The 20,399-nt window shown below is 44.4% G+C and overlaps 1 long non-coding RNA gene across 1 annotated transcript in view; it reads left to right on the forward strand.

Moving 5' to 3' along the window:
• Positions 1-952: 952 nt before the first annotated feature.
• LOC140709010 (uncharacterized) overlaps positions 953-20,399 on the forward strand; it is a 46,788-nt gene continuing 27,341 nt past the window's right edge. The window contains exon 1 of the long non-coding RNA XR_012089332.1: positions 953-1,498. This is a non-coding gene — a long non-coding RNA (uncharacterized lncRNA). The remainder of the gene's footprint in view (positions 1,499-20,399) is intronic.

Consider the following 20,399-nt stretch of genomic DNA (forward strand, 5'->3'; position numbering starts at 1 on the left):
AACGTGTATGACATTAGTCAACATCTTTTTCCAGCTAAGCATGGGGGCTTCCTGGTCTGGGCAGCATAGCAAGATCTTGTCTACAAAAAAATAAAAAGTTAGCCAGGCATGGTGGCGTGCACCTTTAGTCCCAACTACTTGGGAGGCTGAGGCAGGAGCATTGCTTGAGCCCAGGAGTTTGAGGCTGCAGTGAGCCATGGTTGCACCACTGCACTCCAACCTGGGCAACAGAGCAAGGCCCTGTCTCGAAAAAAAACAAAACAAAACATTTTTTCCCCTAGCCTGCTTGTACAAAAAATCTATACAATCTAGAACATCATTTATTTTAAATTCTCTGACAGCTTGATTCAGTCATTTCACAATGTATACATATATCAAAACATCATGTTGTATACCATAAATATATACTTTTGTTAATTGAAAAACTAAAAGTAAGAAACTTCAAACAAAAAAATAGCCCAGCCAGGCATGATGGCTCATGCCTATAATCCCAGTGCTTTGAGAGGCCAAGGTGGGCAGATCACTTGAGGCCAGGAGTTCGAGACCAGCCTGGCCAACATGGTGAAACCCCATCTCTACTAAAAATATAAAAATTAGCAGGGCATGGTGGTGCATGCCTGTAATCCCAGTTACTTGGGAGGCTGAAGCAGGAGGATCGCCTGGACTTGGGAGGTGGAGGTTGCAGTGAGAGGATATCATGCCACTGCACTCCAGCCTGGGCAAGAATGAGACTCCATCTCAAAAACAAATAGATAAATAAAAATAGTCCTTTCCATTATAGTGTTATTTTCCAGTATCATCTGTAAACCCAGTATTGAAGTGAAAGAAAGTGTTAGATCAGCACACCAACATGGCACAAGTATACATATGTAACAAACCTGCACGCTATGCACATGTACCCTAGAACTTAAAGTATAATAATAATAATAATAAAAAGTGTTGCATAATTTGAGAAGGAAAAGATATATTTATCAAACACCTTATATTAAATTATTATTTATTATTATTGTATTTATTGAATACCATACATACATATTTAGTCCTCACAACCCTAATGGGATGTGTTATTCCCATTGTGTAGCTGAGAAAACTGAGACTCTACAAAGTTCAGCTTGTCTGTGGTTACCAGCCGTAATGGGGCCCACACTCATGGGGTGATTCTGTGAGCTCACACTCTTTCCACACCCTATCCCCAAAATGAAACAACTTGGAACTGTCTCCATTTTTATTATATTGTTCAATAAAAATTTGGGGTTTTTTTGGTCAGATGATCATATGCAAGCTCCATTTTCCAAATATCTCAACTTATTTTTCTGCTCTCTCAAATTCCTCCCTCCCCTCCCCCATTCCATTTCCTTGTGACCACATCTGCTTCTTGGAGAGACTTGCAGGATCTGACACATCCTCTTGGTTTCCTAGGTCTTATGACTAGCCAATGCCTGAAATAATGAACTCCTCCAAGGCAAGAAATCTGTTTTGAAGCGTCTCTGCTCTCTGCGTAAGTATTAACTTAACACTTAATCTATTATTCAGTGCATTTCATTTCCCTTTGTAAGTATCAGTTTTCTGAGCCTGCAGCCTTAGGCTAGTATCTTTTTTTTTTTTTTTTAAAGTAAGTTTCTGTTTTTTATTTGAACTCTGTTAGAATCTTTCGATCTATCCTAGTGGCTATAGTTTACTCTGTGCTGCGCCTTTCTGTTTTCTCTCTGCAAAAATTGTGGCTTTTTAGCTATATTTCCCCAAATAGAGGTGAGGCACTGCTCTTATACAAATACTTGAAGTTATAAATCCCACCTGCATTAAAAGGAAAGTGAAGATTTATGACAATGCCTTCCCGTTCTTCTCCTTCAACCCCAAAACCTCCACCATTTTTGAAACAAGGCAAGTTCTTTAGGGCTGGAGGTCTTCAATGGTATACACTATGAGGTAAAGATCAGCTTTAAAATAAATACGTACCTTCAAGGGAGGAAAATTCAACAGGCCCTTCATTCCTTTTCCTTCAGAAAGTTAAGGTACAACAGGAATAAACCTAACTTGTGAAAGTTTTATGAAAGGATTGCCACCTCCTGCCTTGATGAAAAGATTAACTTGATTTGGTGAAATATGCTGCCATTTGCAGGCAGGTGCTGGCCTGATTCACCAACTCTGTGTTAATTTGAGCCTGCAGAGGTACCTTTGATCAGCTCTCAGAGCCTCAGCAGCGGCTGGGGAAACATCAAAACGCTATAGAGCAGGCTCTAATCTCAGCCTTCCTGTTTCTATGCCTGCTCACTAGGTTCACACACAACAGCCCGGTTTCCTTGAAGGGCATTTTCTACATTGTGCATTATGGATGATCATGCCGGGTGTCAGGATGTGAAGCCCCGCATCCACATCCAGGGCCTATCAAATCTGTCTGCAAAAGGAGAATCTGGACTCAGGCTTGTTTCCAGTGATGTGTATGCAAGTATATGTAAATTAATGCCTGCGTCTAATGCTGGAAGTAACAATAGTTCTGTTGCGGGGAACTCTATTATCATAATGCAGCTGCTAAATGCAACATATTCTGTCCATGAAGACGACACTTGGATAACAGGTTTGGGTGATAGTAACTGGGGCTGTGGCAGTGGATTGCGAACTCTGAGCTAGAAACATAATGGCAATACCCTTTACTAAGCCAGGGTGGTAGGTCAGATAGCATGGATATTTTTTCGGAAAATCGAGCTCTTATCCTTTTTTTTTTTTTTTTTTGAGACAAGGTTTCACTTGTTGTCCAAGCTGAACAATCATAGTTCACAGCAGCCTCACCATCCCAGGTTCAAGTGATCCTCCCACCTCAGCCTCCTGAGTAGCTGGGACTACAGGTGCACACTACCACACTTGGCAAATAAATAAATAAAATTGTACAGGCTGGGTGCAATGGCTCACCCTTGTAATCTCAGCACTTTGGGAGGCTGAGGCGTGGGGATCACCTGAGGTCGGGAGTTCAAGACCAGTCTGACCAACATGGAGAAACCCCATCTCTACTAAAAATACGAAATCAGCTAGGCGTGGTGGTGCGTACCTGTAATCTCAGCTACTTGGGAGGCTGAGGCAGGAGAATCACTTGAACCCGGGAGGCAGAGGTTGCAGTGAATCAAGATTGCACCATGGCACTCCAGCCTGGGCGACAAAAACGAAACTCTGTCTCAAAAAAAATTTTTGTACAGACAGGGTCTCTCTATGTTGCCAAGGCTAGTCTCAAACTCCTGGGCTCAATCAATCCTCCCGCCTCAGCCTCCCAAAGTGCTGGGATTATAGGCATGAGCCACTGCCCTTGGCCTCTCATCCTTTTACTCTCAATGACAGGTTCATATTTGCCCTTGGGCTTTATTTCCCTTTCCAGGCACATTTCCCTTAACTCTCCTCCAGAGTCACACTCACATGTTTGGAATTTTTAAAAATTGATGTATTTTTTACATTGCATTGGGAGATATTTTAGAACCACTGGGTAGCCAGGTGCGGTGACTGACACCTGTAATCCCAGCACTTTGGGAGTTCGATACCGGTGGATTACTTGAGGTCAGGAGTTCAAGACCAGCCTGGCCAACATAGCGAAACCCTGTCTCTACTAAAAATACAAAAATTAGCCAGGTATGGTAGCACATGCCTGTAGTCCCAGCTACGCATGAGTAGGAGGCTGAGGCACGAGAATCACTTGTAGCTGGGAGGCAGAGGTTGCAGCGAGCTGAGATTGTGCCACGGCACTCCAGCCTGCACGACAGTGGACTTCGTCTCAAGAAAAAAACAAACAAACAAAAACACCACTAAGGAAACGGGGGAAAGAGAATTGAACTTCTGTAGCTGCTCAAGTCATTCGACATCTCTAAACCTGGGCTTCTTCATCTCATTGTATAAGAAAACAAATACCTAAATTTCAAGGTTGTTGAGGATTAAATGAAGTAACAATGTAGAAACTCTAAATTTAGAGTTTTAGAGCAAAGCTGATTGACCTACAAATGCATGTTATTGTTGGATCTTAGATGAGCAAATCTACCTGGCTCAGGTTCTGACTCTGGTTTCCACCTGCTGCCTGGGAGATGACTGTCCCCAAGTCTGCCTCTGAGCTGGTCCTGCTGGGTCCTGGCCTTGCCTATTTCCCGCACCTCTAGTCTGCGTTTCTCCAGTTTCTTAAAACAGCAGCAGCAAATCCTGTCTTTACTTCTCTCCTATGATGTTATACAAGGAAGTAGTGTGAGGGCTTCAGGCGAGGGCTGTAGGCTGGGGATGGTGGCTGTTATAGAGATGATGAAGTCATCATCATCCCTGAAACTAAGCAGTGTGATTTTTTTTTTTTTTTTTTTTTTTTTTTTTTTTTTACCACTGACATCATTCCTACAAAACTAAAAATAACACCAGGCCTTTTTTTAATTTTTTTTTTTGAGATGGAGTCTTGCCCTGTCACCCAGGCTGGAATGCAATGGCGCAATCTCAGCTCACTGAAACTTCCGCCTCCCGGGTTCAAGTGATTCTCCTGCCTCAGCCTCCCGAGAAGCTGGGATTACAGGCATGTGCCACCATGCCTGGCTAATTTTTTGTATCTTTAGTAGAAACAGGGTTTCACCATGTTGGCCAGGATGGTCTCAAACCCCTGACCTTGTGATCCGCCCACCTCAGCCTCCCAAAGTGCTGGGATTACAGACATGAGCCACCGTGCCCAGCCCAACACCAGTTCTTAATTACTAAAGGACTGACCACCCAGAGCCTCCGATTTGCTTTCTCCTTCTCCCTCTGGGCTCACGCAAGTAGAACACTCTGAAGTCTCAATCTGCTTTTTGTGATTTTGATATGCAGTAAATGAAGCTGCCCCCGATACAGAAGGAAGAGAACTGAACTTAGCTCCGGAAGACCTAAGTATAGCACTAGGCCAGCATAATACTAGCTGGGTGGCTAGGAGCAAACTAACTTCTTTGAGCTAGTTTTCTTACCAGTAAAGCATAGAGTTGGATTAGATGGTATCTTAGCCCTCTGAAAGCTCTAACTTTCTAAGGACATAAATAATACATACAGATCTAGTAACAGTGTAGGCTATTTGAAATCAGTGAAGTTCTGTAAGATACCTCTCATCCTAAGCCTAGGAGAAAGGTTTGCCATAGAAGAAAATGCAAATAAAAAGGTTCAGTAGAGGGGATCTCAGAATGATGAAATGATTGGTTTCTTTGGGTGAAACCATCAATAGGGTGATTTGAAACTTTTGGGATGACATTTCTGTCCAGAGAAAAGGACAGTCAGCCAGGCACAGTGGTTTGGCTCATGCCAGCCATTCCAGCACTTTGGGAGGCCAAGACGAATGGATTACTTGATGCCAGGAGTTTGAGACCAGCCTTGCCAACATGGTGAAACCCCATCTCTAGTAAACATACAAAAATGAGCCGAGCATGGTGGCCTATGCCTGGTGGCCTATGCCTGTAATCCCAGCTACTCGGGAGGCTGAGGCAGAAGAATCGCTTGAACCCGGGAGGTGGAGGTTACAGTAAGCTGAGATCGCACCACTGCGATTAGGAGTTGATTAGGAAAGTGACTGTGATTGTGTCAATGTACACTTAGTTGAGAAGTCAAGGAGCATTTGGAAACCAAGAGAAAAGAGCTTATTACTTCAAGGAATAAAAACGTGTAACACCTGCCGTGAGGACGTAGCGCTTTTAAAACTGAGCTGTCGTTTCAGAGCAGCTGGGCAAGTGTAGGCTTTAATATTAAGCACATTTGTCCAGGCGCGGTGGTTCACATCTGTAATCCCGGCACTTTGGGAAGCTGAGGTGGGCAGATCACTTGAGGCCAGGAGTTCGAGACCAGGCTGGCCAACATGGTGAAAGCCCGTCTCTACTAAAAATACAAAAATTAGCTGTGTGTGGTGATGCGTGCCTGTAATCCCAGCTACTTGGGAGGCTGAGGCAGGAGAATTGCTTGAACCCGGGAGGTGGAGGTTGCAATGAGCTGAGATTGTGCCACTGCATTCCAGCCTGGGCAACAGAATGATTCTGTCTCAAAAAAATAAAAATTAAAAAATAAAAATTAAACATATAGGGTAAGTCTTATTTGAGAGAGAGCTGCAGCTATGCAAGGCAGAACACTTTGAGTTCAAGACTGCCTTAGGCAAAGGTGGAGAGGGGCCAGGTGTGCAGTGAAGCGGGCAGGTAGGAGTAGAGGATTCTGAAGCCTTTGAAATAGACCCAAGATCCCCAGCTCTGGTTGTGCACCTGAATCTTCTGGCAGTGGTTTTCCAATGCAGGTGTCTAAGCTCAGCCCTGGGCCAGCTCTGGAATTCGCAGGGCCCAGGACAAAGTACACATATATAGCCCCTTCCAAAAACACAAAAAACAGTACCATTAAAGGTACTCAAATGTCTTTTTCCTCTCTGCCAATTTGTCTTGGTGTTTTCTGTTTGCTACTTAAAATTGTTTTAACTAGAGAAAAATTACAATTTAAAATTATTCACATGAATTTTTACCACTTAGCTTTACATTGTGCAAGAGCAGTTTTCAGTGGAAAGATAGGCACATTTAACTTAGATGCGGAGTCACCTAAATTACACACTTTCTGTTTCATTGCTTATGCATAGATACATGTTTTATTTTTACTAGAACAGGGGAAACACTACATACAAGTAACTAAGATTTTTTTTTCTTTTTCTTTTTTCTTTTTTTTTTTTTGAGACGGAGTCTTGCTCTGTCACCCAGGCTGGAGTGCAGTGGCCGGATCTCAGCTCACTGCAAGCTCCGCCTCCCGGGTTCACGCCATTCTCCTGCCTCAGCCTCCCGAGTAGCTGGGACTACAGGCGCCCGCCACCTCGCCCGGCTAGTTTTTTTTTTTGTATTTTTAGTAGAGACAGGGTTTCACCGTGTTAGCCAGGATGGTCTCGATCTCCTGACCTCGTGATCCGCCCGTCTCGGCCTCCCAAAGTGCTGGGATTACAGGCTTGAGCCACCGCGCCCGGCAAGATTTTTTTTTCTTTACTTTTTTTTTTTTTTTGAGACGGAGTCTTGCTCTGTCATCCAAGCTGGAGTGCAGCGGTGCAATGTGGGCTCACTGCAACCTCCGTCTCCTGGGTTCAAGTGATTCTCCTGCCTCAACCTCCTGAGTAGCTGGGATTACAGATGTGTGCCACCAAGCCTGGCTAATTTTGTACTTGTAGTACAGATGGAGTTTTGCCATCTGGCTAGGCTGGTCTTGAACTCCTGACTTCAAGGTATCTGCCCACCTCGGCCTCCCAAAGTGCTAGGATTACCGGTGTGAGCAGTTGTGCAGGACCTCTTCACTTCTTTTCTTATGAGATGGGGTCTTGCTCTGTTGCCTAGTGCAGTGGTGCCATCATAGCTCACTGCAGGCTTGAACTCTTGGACTCAAGTGATCCTCCTGTCTCAGCCTCTTGAGTAGCTAGGACTATATGCATGCTCCATCAAGCCCCACTAATTTTTTGTAATCTTTGCAGAGATGGGGTCTCGCTATGTTGCCCAGGCTGGTCTCGAACTCCTGGGCTCAGGTGATCCTACCACCTCGGCTTCCCAGGGTGCTGGGATTACAAGTGTGAGCCACCTAGCATTTCTCAACACACATCTTACTTCAGACTTGTATATTCTCTAGATTTTACACTGAGGATCTCTAGAATGAAGGCAGGGTGAAGGGGAAAGTAAGAAAGAGCCAGGCCCCAATCATCTGCTAAAGACCTGGGTGAAAGGATGGAAAGGAAAGGACTTTGGCTAGCCCCTTCTTTCCCTTTCCTCCTATGTCCTCATTTTCTTTTTTTCTTTTTTTTTTTTTGGAGACGGAGTCTCGCTCTGTTGCCCAGGCTGGAGTGCAGTGGCTGGATCTCAGCTCACTGCAAGCTCCGTCTCCCAGGTTTACGCCATTCTCTTGCCTCAGCCTCCCGAGTAGCTGGGACTACAGGCGCCCACCACCTCGCCCTGCTAGTGTTTTTTTTGTTTTGTTTTGTTTTTGTATTTTTTAGTAGAGACGGGGTTTCACCGTGTTAGCCAGGATGGTCTCGATCTCCTGACCTCGTGATCTGCCCGTCTGGGCCTCCCAAAGTGCTGGGATTACAGGCTTGAGCCACCGCGCCCGGCCAGACACCGCGCCTGGCCCTCATTTTCAATGTAAGTTCAAGAGTTCACTACAAAAGCTTCAGGTCAGCCCTGGAAAAGCTCTGGATAGATCATTTTTGTAACTTTAAGAGTTGGACCAGCTTGAGACATTGGGGAGGGATATATCCTTTCTCCTCACCCTACATTTTGTTTTCAGACCTTGGGAACCAAAGCTCTACGAGGGAAGCCAGGTTGAGGGCTGAGTGCTTATCTCTGAGACCCCCGAATAAGAAACCCTGGTCTAAGGGAGTTAGAGGACTAGATTCCAGTATCATCTCCAATTAAACCTAGCTGGATAATTCCCAACCCTGCTTACGGGGAAGGTTGGTGAAGCGCACTCAATCGATTCTTGATGTCAAAGCTATACTTTACCCTATGTTGAGACTCAGAGATTAGATGCTATCCAAACTAGTTTTTCCACAACCTTTTCTGGAAATGGAAATTGAAGATAGTTTATAAAAGTACTACTGTCAGGAGAAGATTGCCTGAGGCTATTACTGTGAAATTATTTTCATAGCATAAGAACCATCAAAATGGCTCAGTAGCATAGTACTTGGCAATTCTTTCTTATCATGGCAGGCTTAGAAAGTAGACATGTTTGTACAGCCTATGCAATGGCTCAAGGATGGAGATCTCACTGGGTACTCTGGCTGTTCCAGCCTTGTGTGAGCTCCAAGGCCTGCTGTGATCTCAGCATATCTTAACCCAGTCACTCCACGTGCCCGGGCATGTGGGGTGGGAAGCTCTGCAGTGGTAGACACTTGGTGTTCCCTCCCCAATAGCCATTCCTCCTTTCTCCTTTCCAACAGTGTATGTTTTCCATTTGGGGGACCATATGCTTCAGGAAAAGGTGCTACTCGCCCTGGCTTCGAAGGGTGAATGCAGACCTGGGCTAAGTCAATTGGTGCATCCATGGCCTTGGCCTTGATGACTGGTTCCAGCATGGCACTCCACGAGTTCATTAAGAATAAAACTCATGGCTTAGCCTAGACCTCTGGGACAAAACTGATCTCATTTCCTTCAGACAAGGTATGCACAGATGTGGAAATAGGAACTGATGTGTCCACTGCACCACTAGGACAGAGGCCAGAACAATGGAGAAACCAAATACTTGGAAGAGGGTAGAGATAATGAATGGAATCCACAAGCCCTGATTGTGTCATAAATGTCCAGATAATTCCATACCTGAGGATTATGTGGTTTGTAAACTTGGCACTTAGAAGAACCAATAAAATTGTGTTATAGTTTCAACCGGGTCTAGTTACCTTTCCTCTTAATTGTGACTGTCTATATCCTAACTGACACAGGCTCTCATGCCATGTCTAATACTAAGGCATCTATGGCAAGCACTTTTCCAGTAGCAGCAGGGAACAATCTATCCAAATTTTTCATTCATGTAGAATTGCCATTAAGAACAAACACCTATTTGAAAGATGTTTGGCCTGGGTTAGACAAATGGTCTCTGACTGTGAGGTGCAATAAAGTGAACTGGGGCAGACACAAAGCAAACCTACAACACTGTTTAGTTGTTGAGAGTCATGGAGCAATTGAGTTAAAGCTACTTGTGCCACAATGACCCACAACCCCAAGAGATGTAGGGATGGTCAATCATGAAGGATTTCAGAGCAGGCCAGGCACAGTGGCTCAGGCCTGTAATCCTAGCACTTTCGGAAGCCAAGGTGGAAGGATCACTTGAGCCCAGGAGTTCAAGACCAGCCTGGGCAACATGACAAAAACCTGTCTCTACAAAAAAATACAAAAATTAGCCAGGCTTGGTGGGGTGCACCTGTAGTTCTAGCTAATTGAGAGGCTGAGGTGGAAAGATCACTTGAGCCTGAGAGGTTGAGGCTGCAGTGAGCTGAGATCGCCCCACTGCACTCCAGCCTGGGTGACAGAGTGGGACTCTCTGTCCACACCAACAACAAAAAAGGATTTCAGAGCAGCCAAATGCAGGAGAATGGCCTCCACTTTCAAAGACAAGAACAGTCTTTAAATCTCGACTATGCAAATTCCCAGTTTCATGACCTTGTCTGAGCCTCAATTTCTTCACCTATAAAATGGGAATAACATCTGTGTCATGGAGATTTCATAAGGATAAATGAGGTGATGGATGGTGATGCGCTTGGTAAAGCATAAATATTATACTAACATGGTGAATTATTTGTAGAGCTTTTTTTTTTTTTTTTTTTTTTTTTTTGCTTTTTGTTTTTGAGACAGGATCTCGCTCTGTCATCCAGGTTGGAGTGCCATGGCATGATCACAGCTCACTGCAGCCTCGATCTGCTAGGCTTAAGTGATCCTCCCACCTCAGCCACAAGTAGCTGGGACTACAGGTGTGTACCACCATGCTCGGTCTCAAACTCCTGAGCTCAGGTAACCCTCCCGCCTTGGCCTTCCAAAGTACTGGGATTACAGGCATGAGCCACTGCACTCGGCCTGCCTGCTGCTTTAATCTTATTGACATGTCATAAAGTCGATGAAGAAGTTAGGGTTATACATCCAGAATATGTTAGCCAATCCTTGTGGGCTTCTGAGCAGCCACCCAATACAGTAAAAGCTCCCTCCCTGCCTCCCTGCATGGGTTGGAAGGTCCATTGCCAGCGGTGCTGCTGCTGATGGCCTGACTGTACTTGCACAAGTCACTTGCAAATCTCCATCCCAGTGTCTTCATATGCAAATGCAGTTAATAAATCTCACCTGTATGGAGAAAGACCATGATGTTGTGTGCTTTGCTCCTCCTCACTTCTTTGTGCATCCTGTTCTGGGTTCAGTCAGAGATGCCCATAGACCTTGAGAACCACAAGGAGTGTGATGGCAAAAGGGCAGGGAAAGAGACATTTGTCTTGCTCATTGGTTTTGCTTTCAAAGTACATTTTTTTTTCTTTTGAGAGACAAGGTTTTGCTCTTGCACAGGCTGAGCACAATGGGAAGGTGATAGTTCCCTGCAGCCTCAAACTCTTTGGCTCAAGGGATCCTCCTGCCCCAGCCTCCTAAGTAGCTGGGACTACAGGTGCGTACCACCATGTTTGGCGATTTTTTTTTGTTTTTTTTTAAAAAGATATGAGGTCTCACCATGTTGCCCAGGCAGGTCTCAAACTCCTGACCTCAAGTGATCCTCCTGCCTCAGCCTCCCAAAGTGTCTGGATTACAGGCGTGAGCCATTGCACCTGGCCTCAAAGTATACTTTTGAAATCAAAAGAGGGAATGGAGCAGCAAGTCATAGGGTTTATGCCTTAAAAATAGGATGATGAGAGAAGTGAGGAGTTGGCAGACTCAGCCCAGCAGGGAAGTGAGGTGAGGGGATGAGGGTGATGAGGCCAAGGTCACCAGAAAGGTCACCAGTGCTGCAGGGGTGAGGAAGAGAAAGATGGGGTATCCTGGCCTTGGAGATAGTCGGGGCTGGTGATGAGAGATGCTGATACAGATAGAGACAGCGAAAGAGTCAGGCAAATGGAAGTCTTCCACACCAGGCCCATGCTAGGGGCTGTGTGCAGTTTGGGGGCTTGGGACAGACTACCCCAAAATATGGCACCTTGATGTTTGAGAGAACTGAAGAAGGAAGTTCCCTCTCTGGTCTTCTCTGCCATTGTCCCCTGAAGAAGGCCATAAAAGAATTCTCTGACCTTCCTCTGGAGTGGGTCACAAGATCCTCCTGTGAGAGGTGGCCTTTCTATACCCAGAGAAAAGGAACATTCTTTTTTTCCTTTGAGATAAGTCCTTGCTGTCTTGCTCTGTCGCCCAGGCTGGAGTGCAGTGGCACAATCACTGCAGCCTTGGCGTGCTGGGCTCAAGTGATCCTCCCACCTCTCAGTCTCCCAGGTAGCTGAGACTACAGGCAGATGCCAGCATGCCAGGCCAAATTTTATATTTTTTTGTAGAGACAGTGGTCTCCCTATGTTGCCCAGGTTGATCTCGAACTCCTGGGCTCAAGTGATCTGCTCACTTGGGCCTCCCAAATTGCCGGAATGATAGGCATGAGTCACCACCACACTGGGATTCTTTGGAATTATAGGCCAAAGAATCCTTATCAATGAACAGGCAGGGACACAGAGAAGAATCTGAGTAAACTGACCTTGCTAAGTTCCCTCTAGTTGGTTACTATTACATCACACTCCCTTTGTCCCATCACACTTCTCCTCCACTCTCCCCTCTTCATCAAGCTTAATATAAAAACATGTTTCCCTGTTTCTTTGAGCCTTGGTTTCCAAAGGCTTTTGTGTTACATGAAATGTAAATAAATTGGTATGCTTTTCTCTTGTTAATCTGTCTTTTGCTATAGGTGCCTCAACCAGGGACCTAGCAATGGGTAAGGAAAAGAATATTTTCTCCCCTGCAGCACCCCTGGTGGCAGGCTCTGCGTTAGAGAGTATCGCCCTTCTGTGCTATTCGAGTCAAGGCAGCTGTTCCTCCAGCTGCCTGCCTACTGCCCATGGTTCATCCTATAGATAAAGGCCCCAAACTTTTCCCACAGGGGCACCCCAAACAGGGCAGGATAACTGACACCAGAGGCTCAGTGGTGGAGGAAGCAAAGCCCCAGCTCCTGAACTAGGCGGCATGGTTTAGTGGTAACCAACGCCCGAGAGATACTTAGGAAGATGTTGGGAGAATCAAATAAGATAAACATGTAGGGATGTGCTTTAAAATTTCTAAACTATTGGCAATATAACTGCATATAGGATTTTCCTGGATTATAAACCTTTCACCCAAATTCAACTTGAGGAAAATTGCTGCGGAGAGCATGTAGTAACATTTCAGATACAGAAAAGTTGGCTTTCTGGCTTGGGATATTTCTATTATCCTGTGAATTCTCATTGCATCAGCTCTGGGTCGCTGTGGTTGTGTCTTCTTTTGTTGTAGTTTTGGAATTTGAGGTTTCAAATTTCAAGTGTTTCTGCCTCTAGTTCAACCACCCTTTCTTTTAAAAATTATCTAAATGTAGCCCTCATCTTACCAGATGGGGAGAATTTAGTACTTCCCTACAACCCCCAATATTGCTGAGAATTTTAGGGGAGGGATCCAGGAGCTTACTTTCTTATTGACATCTTCTACTCCAAATGTTCAGTTTGGCCAAGTGTCACCTCATCTTCTACATGTAAATAAAGTCTCCTTTCCTTCCACCCCCAGATATATATATATATATATATATATAGAGAGAGAGAGAGAGAGAGAGAGAGAGAATTGCAATGTGTAAAGTTAATTTCTTTCTTATTTATTTATTTATTCTTTTTTTTTTTTTTTTTTTTTGAGATGGAGTCTTGCTCTGCCGCCCAGGCTGGAGTGCAGTAGTGCGATCTCTGCTCACTGCAAGCTCCGCCTCCCAGGTTCAAGCAATTCTCCTTTCCTCAGCCTCCCGAGTAGCTCACCACCATGCCTGGCTAATTTTTGTATTTTTAGCAGAGATGCGGTTTCACCATGTCGGCCAGGTTGGTCTTGAACTCCTGACCTCAGGTGATCCACCTGCCTTGGTCTCCCAAAATGCTAGGATTAAAGGTGTGAGCCGGCCGGGCGCGGTGGCTCAAGCCTGTAATCCCAGCACTTTGGGATGCCGAGATGGGCGGATCACGAGGTCAGGAGATCGAGACCATCCTGGCTAACACGGTGAAACCCCATCTCTACTAAAAACACACAAAAAAACTAGCCGGGCGAGGTGGCGGGCGCCTGTAGTCCCAGCTACTCGGGAGGCTGAGGCAGGAGAATGGCGTAAACCCGGGAGGCGGAGCTTGCAGTGAGCTGAGATCCGGCCACTGCACTCCAGCCCGGGCGACAGAGCAAGACTCTGTCTCAAAAAAAAAAAAAAAAAAAAAAAAAAGGTGTGAGCCACCGTGCCGGCTGGTTGAAGAACCATTTTATGCAGACTGCTTTTGGGTGCTTTTGACATCTACTCTTCTCCTTGTACCCTACATCCTGAATGTATGGAGTCATTTGGCCTGCATGTATGTGTGAGTATAAGTGTGTATGTGTGGGTGTACATGGAAGAAGGGACTGGGTTTAGGTCCAAATCAACATGATACAGAATAGAAGCATCATATCTAGAAGCAGGAACCCAAAGGCTAACAAGACCCCAGGCTTAAAGTCTCTGCTGGAGAATTAATAGAAATCCTATGCAATCACTTTGGGCTTCCACAGATAGAGAAATGGTGTGGGGAGAAGAGGGAAAATGGAGTGGGTAGCTCAAAATAATTTCACGTCTTGGGCCACAGAAAGCTCATGTAATTTCTGATATGTATGCACACCTAAGTCTACACGTACATATATAAATACGATCAGCCGTCCCGTGAGCTGTTTTAAAGCAGGGAGGAGCAGGGCAGATGAATCTGGAGACTAGTTAGATGAGCACATTATAATCTGTAGGAAAATCGACATAGATTTCCAGGTGAGAGCGGAGGAAGCAGCAGTGATTTGAGGAGAGGAAGAACATGATGCTTCTGAACTAAAAACCAGAACACTTGGTCTGACAAGGGACTTTTTTGCTGGGTTGCATGTGTACCAATATCGATACCTATAGACAAAATCGATTAACATCTAAATTGTCCAGGAAAATTCAGGATCTGCAGTTTCCTTCCTTATTGTTCAAATCTCATTCTCATATAAAGTATCTAGAGAGAAATCTTGAGGTTGGTTGTAGAGGAAACTCATTGCTATAAAGGTTGATTGCAGCAAGGTGTCTGTCCACAAGCTAGTGCGTCTGAGGATCTTTTCATGACACAGACAATAACCATCTTTTTCTTGTATAGGAACTGGCCTCTCAGACTTTAAGACCATAACTGAGATTTTTCCTTTTCCTTTAAGACAGAATCTCATTCTGTCTCCCAGGCTGGAGTGCAGTGGCGCAATCTCGGCTCACTGCAACCTCCGCCTCTTGGGTTCGAGAGATTTTCCTGCCTCAGCCTCCCAAGCAGCTGGAATTACAGGTCCATGCCACCACACCTGGCTAATTTTTGTATTTTTAGTAGAGATGGAGTTTCGCCATGTTGGCCAGGCTGATCTTAAACTTCTGACCTCAACACCTGCCTCGGCCTCCCAAAGTGCTAGGATTACAGGCATGAGCCACTGCGCCTGGCCTTTTTTTTTTTTTTTTTTTTTGAGATGCAGTCTTACTCTGTTGCCCAGGCTGGAGTGCCATGGCACGATCTCGACTCACCACAACCTCCGCCTCTTCCTCCTGGGTTCAAGTGATTCTCCTGCCTCAGCCTCCCGAATAGCTGGGATTACAGGCAGGCGCCACCACGCCTGGCTAATTTTCTGTATTTTTAGTAGAAACAATGTTTCACCATGTTGATCAGGCTGGTCTTGAACTCCTGACCTCAAGTGATCTGACCACCTTGGCCTCCCAAAGTGCTGGGATTACAGGTGTGAGCCACTGTGCTGGGCTCCTAACTGAGAATTAATAGTACTAGTAACTATGTTAAAAATGGACTTCACGTGACCAATTAGTCTCCATTCTGGGGTTATATAAAAGCAGGAAAGTGGTAGATAAGAAAGTTACCATGGGGTGCAGTGGCTGTTCCTGTAATCCTAGCCACTCTGGAGGCTGAAGCAGGAGGATCACTTGAGGCCAGGACTTTGAAACCAGCCTGGGCAACATAGTAAGAACTTATCTCTAAAAAAAAGAAAACTGTCATTTTAGGTCATTCCTTATAAGATACTGATTCTCTGTGCTAGGTATCTATGCAGAAAAGTCTCATTTCATAGTAATTGATTCACATATTATTGCAAAGTATATTTTGGAAAATAAACCGATATAAGCTAGTCACTATATCGGAATGTGCTGTACAATGCTGAGCTTTCTGCCTGCTGCGTTCTCATTCTCAGAATGACTGCCAAAGATCCAGGCTGACCAAGAAGTTTAACCTCAACGGGAAACCTCATACCGAACTGATATACTCATTTGTGCCCCAGACAAATGCCCCTTACATACAAATCGAGAAATTGTTTGTGTCCCACTAGTAAGTGGGTCATACATTTCCTAGTAATTCTTTAGGTGAGGATAGTTTTTTTTTTTTTTTTTCTGGTACACAGTCCACTAGTTCTTACTTGTCTTTGCCCCGTAATATGAGTTAAAATACAACTCCCACGGTGAGTGGGTCATTCTAGCCATGCTACTTCCCTGTGACTGAGTTCTCAAACACTCACTGCTCCCACCCTCCTCCCTGCCTTGGCTCAGCCTACTCCTTTTGCTTCAAATGCCTCTGCAGTAGGGAGTCTCAACCTCAGCTGCACAAGAACATGCAAAACATAGGTACATTTGTCTAATGTAATTGGTTTGCTGTGCAGGTTTCTCAAAGCTTCCCAGGTTGAAAAGCACTGCTGGGCAGCAGAGTCTTGGAGGCTGGCCCACGAACTCTGGCATTAGCCTCAACTGGGTGAACTGGTGAGAAATCCAGGTGGATTGTCAGAATAGACTTACAAAGTTAGGATCTTCTTGGGGGCCCCAAGCGATTCTTAGGAACGCAGATGTTTGAGAATCATTGCTGTGAAGGCTGTCAAAAGCCTGTAAGTCAAACCCCGCCTCTTCCATAAATCTTTGCCTGTCTCCACTCCAGTTCATCACTTTGTGTGTCTATAAGCGTATTTTGTAAAAGGTAGAATGCTGTGGCCGTTTTCCAGTTTTTGTTGGGTTTGCTTTTATTGCATTTGCAGTGTGCATCCTTTTTCCTCTTTCTCACCTTTCAAGCAGTAGACTGTGGCTGCAAGTGGGTGGGGACGGCTCAGTCCAGTGTTTTATATTTAATAAAGAAATCGTCTGCTGGGTGCAATGGCTCACGCGTGTAATCCCAGCACTTTGGGAGGCCAAGATGGGTGGATCACCTGCAGTCAGGAGTTCAAGACCAGCCTGACTGACATGGTGAAACCCCCTGTCTACTAAAAACACAAAAATTAGCTGGGCGTAGTGGCGGGCACCTGTAATCCCAGCTACTTGGGAGGCTGAGTCAGGAGAATTGCTTGAACCTGGGAGTCAGAGGTTGCAGTGAGCCGAGATCACACCATTGTACTCCAGCCTGGGCGACAAGAGCAAAAAATCCATCTCAAAAAAGAAAAGAAAGAAAAGAAACTGTCATTTAAATTCAGTGCCAAAGCATACTCCTTCCAGGTCTGGGCCAGAGATATTAACCAGACCTTAGAAAATGGCAGCTGCAGTGTGAAGTCCTCTGTGTGCTCTTCCACACCGAGGAAGAGTTTTCATAATGGTGTTAAAAGGCACAGAGCAGTTGGCTTAAACGCAGCTGAAACTACGGTCCAGGGTCACAGCACGGACACCGGTGATAAGTCTTTTGCCCAGCGAGGAGTGGCTGAGACTGCAGAGCGGAAAGGGTGGCACCCTCGAGCGTGACAAAGGGATGCATCTGGGAAATGAAGAGTTCCTGCCCACAGACGAGCAGGTCTCTAAAGTCACGGGCTCTGATATAGGCCCTGTCTGAACAGGAAAACCAGGATGTCTCATCTGTCAGGTCTGCTTTAGAAGAAAAGAAAAGAAAAAATAAAATACTGACTGAAATATTGCTTACTTCCTAGAGAGAAGGACACATTCTTGGATTGAACCCCAAAGGATGTTGAACTTAACAAGGATGTTAGAACTAACCCCACCTTATTCTGGGACCACTTGCTTGCCAAGAACTAAAAGTCACTTAAACCAGTTAAATACAAGAGAGTTGATTTTAAAGATGCAATCGCTGTACTTCATTCTATGTGGTCATTTATCAATGTTGTGGTTAGCAAGTTGTGCTCCCGTGAGCTCACACATTAGGTTTGCAATGTACGCAAAATCATTTGGTAGCTTTCTGAAAGAGAAGAGGTTTTAAAAGTTTTGGTGTCTGCAAAGTGAATGAGACTCTTTTCTTAAAAATTTCCAAACATGAAAATGTCTTCTTATTTCTTGGATAAAAATAAATTCACATTTCCAAATGGTTTATATCAACATCATAACATCATAATAAGTAGAAAATTTCTAACAGAACAACAGACATTTTATTAAACAAGGTAATAATGTATGCATAATGCCCCCTACCTAATAAAAGGCTTTTAGGAAAATCAGTCAATCATCTTTGTTTTCTAGTGTAGCTAGGAATTATAGAATGAAATCTGAGAAGTTGTCAACATACCTTTTTCTTCTTATAAAGATAAAAAAAAATACAGCACTTCCAACTGCCTGCTATGAGATATTCTAAGTATTCATAATAGGCTTTTGGAAATATTTCCCTGTTTCCGGTTTGAATATTAACTAGTTACAGAAAATTATATAATTATTTATAATTATATCCCATAATTAATATAATTATAAAATGTTAATAAATTGATATCCATTAACTATAATATTATTGTAGAATGTTAATTAACTATGAAACTGATTCTATGCTCAGAAAATTTAGGTGGCAGGAGTTGCCACAATCTGTTTTTCTGCTCGGTTTTTATTCTAGAGTTGAAAGAAGAGGACTTTGCATGGTCACTTTCTTTGCTTGTTTCATTTCTATCAAGCTAATATTTTGGTGGCTAAATGCACTCCAAGCACCTTTTTTTTCTTTCTATTTATTTCAATACCTTTAGGGGTACAGGTTGTTTTTGGCTACATGGATGAATTATATAGTGGTGAAGTCTGAGATTTTAGTGCACCAGCCACTGAAATAGGTACACTGTACGTGATACATAGTTTTTTATTTCTCCCCCTCTGTGTCTCCTGTGGCTATTATACCAAGCTGGATGCCTTTGTGTACCCACAGCTTAGCTCCCAATTTAAGTGAGAACATACAGTATATGGGTTTCCATTCCTGAGTTACTTTACTTAGAATAATGAATGGCCTCTACTCTAGAGACTCACTTTGTAAAATGCTGTCCACTTTGCCCTGGCTACCAGGAAGCCCAGGGAGACATTTTTTATTCATTGGCCACAACTCAGGGACCCTGTGGACCTGGGAGTTTAAAGATGTTATTTACTAATTTTCTTGTACTGTCTTTCAGTGTTTTTTTGTTTGTTTTCATTTAAAAAGTTGTTTGGTTTTTTTAATGCTTTTTTTTTTTTTTTGATTCGGAGTCTCGCTCTGTCACCCAGGCTGGAGTGCAATGGCATAATCTCAGCTCACTGCAACCTCTGCCTCCCAAGTTCAAACTATTCTTCTGCCTCAGCCTCCCAAGTAGCTGGGATTACAGGCACCCGCCACCATGCCTGGCTAATTTTTGTATTTTTAGTAGAGACGAAGTTTTACCATGTTGGCCAGGCTGGTCTCGAACTCCTGACCTCAGGTAATCCACCCATCTTGGCCTCCCAAGGTGCTGAGATTACAGGCGTGAGCCACCACACCCGGCCATATGCGTTATTTATTTCTTATTTCTTTTTTTCTTTTTTTTTTTTTGAGATAGACTTTCACTCTTGTTGCCCAGGCTGGAGTGCAATGGCTCAATCTCAACTCACTGCAACCTCTGCCTCCTGGGTTCAACCAATTCTGCCTCAGGCTCCCGAGTAACTGGGATTACAGACGTCCACCACCATACCCGGCCAATTTTTTTATATTTTTAGTAGAGACAGGACTTCATCATTTTGGCCAGGCTGGTCTCGAACTCCTGACCTCAGGTGATCCGCCCACCTTGGCTTCCCAAGGTGCTGAGATTATAGGCATGAGTCACCACGCCCAGTCTATTTCTTCTTTCTTTCTTTCTTTCTTTTCTTTTCTTTTCTTTTTTTTTTTTTTTTGAGATGGAGTCTCACACTGTTGCCCAGGCTTGAGTGCAGTGGCATAATCTCCTCTCACTGCAACCTCCGTCTCCCAGGTTCAAGCGATTCTCCTGCCTCAGCCTCCTGAGTAGCTGGGATTACAGGCACTCGCCACCATGCCCGGCTAATTTTTTGTATTTTTAGTAGAGACAGGGTTTCACTATATTGGCCAGGCTGGTCTTGAACTCTTGATCTGCCTACCTCGGCCTCCCAAAGTGCTGGGATTACAGGCGTGAGCCACTGCGCCCAGCCCTATTTCTTATTTCTTATTATTATTTTTAAATTTTAGATTCTAGGGGTACATGGGCAGATTTGTTACGTGGCTATAATGCATGGTGCTGAGGTTTGGGTTTCTAATGATGCCGTCACTCAAGTAGTGAACACAGTAACTGACAGTTTTTCAACCCTTGCCCCATTCCCCACGTCCTCCTTTCAAAATCCCTGTTTCTATTGTCACCATCTTTGTGTTCGTATGTACCCAACATTTAGCTCCCACTTATAAGCGAAAACATGCGGCATTTGGTTTTCTATTTCTGTGTTTATTCTCTTAGGATAATGACCTCCAGCTGCATCCATGTTGCTGCAAAGAACATGTTTTG

The sequence above is a fragment of the Chlorocebus sabaeus genome, chromosome 18 (genome assembly GCF_047675955.1).
Source record: "Chlorocebus sabaeus isolate Y175 chromosome 18, mChlSab1.0.hap1, whole genome shotgun sequence".
NCBI lineage: Eukaryota > Metazoa > Chordata > Mammalia > Primates > Cercopithecidae > Chlorocebus > Chlorocebus sabaeus.